This window comes from Salvelinus namaycush, chromosome 31 (assembly GCF_016432855.1).
Source record: "Salvelinus namaycush isolate Seneca chromosome 31, SaNama_1.0, whole genome shotgun sequence".
NCBI classification, from domain to species: domain Eukaryota; kingdom Metazoa; phylum Chordata; class Actinopteri; order Salmoniformes; family Salmonidae; genus Salvelinus; species Salvelinus namaycush.
Genome location: NC_052337.1, coordinates 3626700 through 3631665, shown reverse-complemented (window position 1 = coordinate 3631665; position 4966 = coordinate 3626700).

The following is a 4966-nucleotide window of genomic DNA, read 5'->3' as shown; positions in this document are numbered from 1 at the left end:
GTGACCTAGTCTAGTGTTACAGTTAAACCCCTGGGTAACCTAGTCTAGTGTTACAGTTAAACCCTCGGGTAACCTAGTCTAGTGTTAGTTAAACCCCTGGGTAACCTAGTCTAGTGTTACAGTTAAACCCTCGGGTAACCTAGTCTAGTGTTAGTTAAACCCCCGGGTAACCTAGTCTAGTGTTAGTTAAACCCCTGGGTAACCTAGTCTAGTGTTACAGTTAAACCCCCGGGTAACCTAGTCTAGTGTTACAGTTAAACCCCCGGGTAACCTAGTCTAGTGTTACAGTTAAACCCCTGGGTAACCTAGTCTAGTGTTACAGTTAAACCCCTGGGTAACCTAGTCTAGTGTTAGTTAAACCCCTGGGTAACCTAGTCTAGTGTTAGTTAAACCCCTGGGTAACCTAGTCTAGTGTTACAGTTAAACCCCTGGGTAACCTAGTCTGGTGTTACAGTTAAACCCCCGGGTAACCTAGTCTAGTGTTAGTTAAACCCCTGGGTAACCTAGTCTAGTGTTACAGTTAAACCCCCGGGTAACCTAGTCTAGTGTTACAGTTAAACCCCCGGGTAACCTAGTCTAGTGTTAGTTAAACCCCTGGGTAACCTAGTCTAGTGTTACAGTTAAACCCCTGGGTAACCTAGTCTAGTGTTACAGTTAAACCCCTGGGTAACCTAGTCTAGTTTTACAGTTAAACCCCTGGGTAACCTAGTCTAGTGTTAGTTAAACCCCTGGGTAACCTAGTCTAGTGTTAGTTAAACCCCTGGGTAACCTAGTCTAGTGTTAGTTAAACCCCTGGGTAACCTAGTCTAGTGTTACAGTTAAACCCCTGGGTAACCTAGTCTAGTGTTACAGTTAAACCCCCGGGTAACCTAGTCTAGTGTTAGTTAAACCCCTGGGTAACCTAGTCTAGTGTTACAGTTAAACCCCCGGGTAACCTAGTCTAGTGTTACAGTTAAACCCCCGGGTAACCTAGTCTAGTGTTAGTTAAACCCCTGGGTAACCTAGTCTAGTGTTACAGTTAAACCCCTGGGTAACCTAGTCTAGTGTTACAGTTAAACCCCTGGGTAACCTAGTCTAGTGTTACAGTTAAACCCCTGGGTAACCTAGTCTAGTGTTAGTTAAACCCCTGGGTAACCTAGTCTAGTGTTAGTTAAACCCCTGGGTAACCTAGTCTAGCCCTGACACTGAATATCCGGATGGGGGGAACACATCAGTGAAAACACAGAGGCGGAGGTGGTTGGAAGACAATTACATGACACTACGGCGAGAGAGCTAGCCGCTTCCATCTGAACTCTCATTCCGGCCAGCCCCTCTTCTCCCAGACACCAGAGCTGCTGGCCAATACCTCCCAGACACCAGAGCTGCTGGCCAATACCTCCCAGACACCAGAGCTGCTGGCCAATACCTCCCAGACACCAGAGCTGCTGGCCAATACCTCCCAGACACCAGCGCTGCAGGCCAATACCTCCCAGACACCAGAGCTGCAGGCCAATACCTCCCAGACACCAGAGCTGCAGGTCAATACCTCCCAGACATCAGAGCTGCAGGCCAATACCTCCCAGACACCAGAGCTGCAGGCCAATATCTCCCAGACACCAGAGCTGCAGGCCAATACCTCCCAGACACCAGAGCTGCAGGCCAATACCTCCCAGACACCAGAGCTGCAGGCCAATACCTCCCAGACACCAGAGCTGCAGGCCAATACCTCCCAGACACCAGAGCTGCAGGCCAATACCTCCCAGACACCAGAGCTGCAGGCCAATACCTCCCAGACACCAGAGCTGCAGGCCAATACCTCCCAGACACCAGAGCTGCAGGCCAATACCTCCCAGACACCAGAGCTGCAGACCAATATCCCCCTGACAGATGACCTGCTCCCTAACAAGATGAGGACACACTGACAAAGACTGGAACACAGGAATACAACTAAGGAAAGAAGGAGCGGTAAGGTAGAAGACAGGAGAGGGAGAGGGAAGAGGAGAGGTAAGGTAGAAGAGAGGAGAGGTAAGGTAGAGGAGAGGAGAGGGAGAGGGAAGAGGAGAGGTAGAAAGATAGGAGTTGTAGGTAAAGAGAGAGGAGGAGAGGGGTTGTAGGTAAAAGAGAGAGGAGAGGGGTTGTAGGTAAAAGAGAGAGGAGGAGAGGGGTTGTAGTTAGAGGAGGAGAGGGGTTGTAGTTAAAGAGAGAGGAGAAGAGGGGTTGTAGGTAAAAGATAGAGGAGGAGAGGGGTTGTAGGTAAAGAGAGAGAGGAGGAGAGGGGTTGTAGGTAAAAGAGAGAGGAGGGGAGGGGTTGTAGGTAAAGAGAGAGGAGGAGAGGGGTTGTAGTTAAAGAGAGAGGAGGAGAGGGGTTGTAGGTAAAAGAGAGAGGAGGAGAGGGGTTGTAGGTAAAGAGAGAGGAGGAGAGGGGTTGTAGGTAAAGAGAGAGGAGGAGATGGGTTGTAGTTAAAGAGAGAGGAGGAGAGGGGTTGTAGGTAAAAGAGAGAGGAGGATGAGGGGTTGTAGGTAAAGAGAGAGGAGGAGAGGGGTTGTAGGTAAAAGAGAGAGGAGGAGACGGGTTGTAGGTAAAGAGAGAGGAGGAGAGAGGTTATAGGTAAAAGAGAGAGAGGAGGAGAGGGGTTGTAGGTAAAAGAGAGAGGAGGAGACGGGTTGTAGGTAAAGAGAGAGGAGGAGAGGGGTTGTAGGTAGAAGAGAGAGGAGGAGACGGGTTGTAGGTAAAGAGAGAGGAGGAGAGGTGTTGTAGGTAAAGAGAGAGGAGGAGAGGTGTTGTAGGTAAAGAGAGAGGAGGAGAGGTGTTGTAGGTAAAGAGAGAGGAGGAGAGGGGTTGTAGGTAAAGAGAGAGGAGGAGAGGGGTTGTAGGTAAAAGAGAGAGGAGGAGATGGGTTGTAGGTAAAAGAGAGAGGAGGAGATGGGTTGTAGGTAAAGAGAGAGGAGGAGAGGTGTTGTAGGTAAAGAGAGAGGAGAAGAGGGGTTGTAGGTAAAGAGAGAGGAGGAGATGGGTTGTAGGTAAAGAGAGAGGAGAAGAGGGGTTGTAGGTAAAAGAGAGAGGAGAAGAGGGGTTGTAGGTAAAAGAGAGAGGAGGAGATGGGTTGTAGTTAAAGAGAGAGGAGGAGAGGGGTTGTAGGTAAAAGAGAGAGGAGATGGGTTGTAGTTAAAGAGAGAGGAGGAGAGGGGTTGTAGGTAAAGAGAGAGGAGAGGGGTTGTAGGTAAAGAGAGAGGAGGAGAGGGGTTGTAGGTAAAGAGAGAGGAGGAGAGGGGTTGTAGGTAAAGAGAGAGGAGGAGAGGGGTTGTAGGTAAAGAGAGAGGAGGAGAGGGGTTGTAGGTAAAGAGAGAGGAGGAGAGGGGTTGTAGTTAAAGAGAGAGGAGGAGAGGGGTTGTAGTTAAAGAGAGAGGAGGAGAGGGGTTGTAGGTAAAGAGAGAGGAGGAGAGGGGTTGTAGGTAAAGAGAGAGGAAAGGAGGTGTAGGTAAAGAGAGAGGAAAGGGGGTGTAGGTAAAGAGAGAGGAAAGGAGGTGTAGGTAAAGAGAGAGGAAAGGGGGTGTAGGTAAAGAGAGAGGAGGAGAGGGGTTGTAGGTAAAGAGAGAGGAGGAGAGGGGTTGTAGGTAAAGAGAGAGGAGGAGAGGGGTTATAGGTAAAGAGAGAGGAGGAGAGGGGTTGTAGGTAAAGAGAGAGGAGGAGAGGGGTTGTAGGTAAAAGAGAGAGGAGGAGAGGGGTTGTAGGTAAAAGAGAGAGGAGGAGAGGGGTTGTAGGTAAAGAGAGAGGAGGAGAGGGGTTGTAGGTAAAGAGAGAGGAGGAGAGGGGTTATAGGTAAAGAGAGAGGAGGAGAGGGGTTGTAGGTAAAGAGAGAGGAGGAGAGGGGTTGTAGGTAAAAGAGAGAGGAGGAGAGGGGTTGTAGGTAAAGAGAGAGGAGGAGAGGGGTTGTAGGTAAAGAGAGAGGAGGGGTTGTAGGTAAAGAGAGAGGAGGAGAGGGGTTGTAGGTAAAGAGAGAGGAGAGGGGTTGTAGGTAAAGAGAGAGGAGGAGAGGTGTTGTAGGTAAAAGAGAGAGGAGGAGAGGGGTTGTAGGTAAAGAGAGAGGAGGAGAGGGTTTGTAGGTAAAAGAGAGAGGAGAGGGGTTGTAGGTAAAGAGAGAGGAGGAGAGGGGTTGTAGGTAAAGAGAGAGGAGGAGAGGGGTTGTAGGTAAAGAGAGAGGAGGAGAGGGGTTGTAGGTAAAGAGAGAGGAGGAGAGGGGTTGTAGTTAAAGAGAGAGGAGGAGAGGGGTTGTAGGTAAAGAGAGAGGAGAAGAGGGGTTGTAGGTAAAGAGAGAGGAGAAGAGGGGTTGTAGGTAAAGAGAGAGGAGGAGAGGGGTTGTAGTTAAAGAGAGAGGAGGAGAGGGGTTGTAGTTAAAGAGAGAGGAGGAGAGGGGTTGTAGGTAAAGAGAGAGAAGAGGGGTTGTAGGTAAAGAGAGAGGAGGAGAGGGGTTGTAGGTAAAGAGAGAGGAGGAGAGGGGTTGTAGGTAAAGAGAGAGGAGGAGAGGGGTTGTAGGTAAAGAGAGAGGAGGAGAGGGGTTGTAGGTAAAAGAGAGAGGAGGAGAGGGGTTGTAGGTAAAGAGAGAGGAGGAGAGGGGTTGTAGGTAAAGAGAGAGGAGGAGAGGGGTTATAGGTAAAGAGAGAGGAGGAGAGGGGTTGTAGGTAAAGAGAGAGGAGGAGAGGGGTTGTAGGTAAAAGAGAGAGGAGGAGAGGGGTTGTAGGTAAAGAGAGAGGAGGAGAGGGGTTGTAGGTAAAGAGAGAGGAGGAGGGGTTGTAGGTAAAGAGAGAGGAGGAGAGGGGTTGTAGGTAAAGAGAGAGGAGGAGAGGGGTTGTAGGTAAAGAGAGAGGAGGAGAGGGGTTGTAGGTAAAGAGAGAGGAGGAGAGGGGTTGTAGGTAAAGAGAGAGGAGAGGGGTTGTAGGTAAAGAGAGAGGAGGAGAGGTGTTGTAGGTAAAAGAGAGAGGAGGAGAG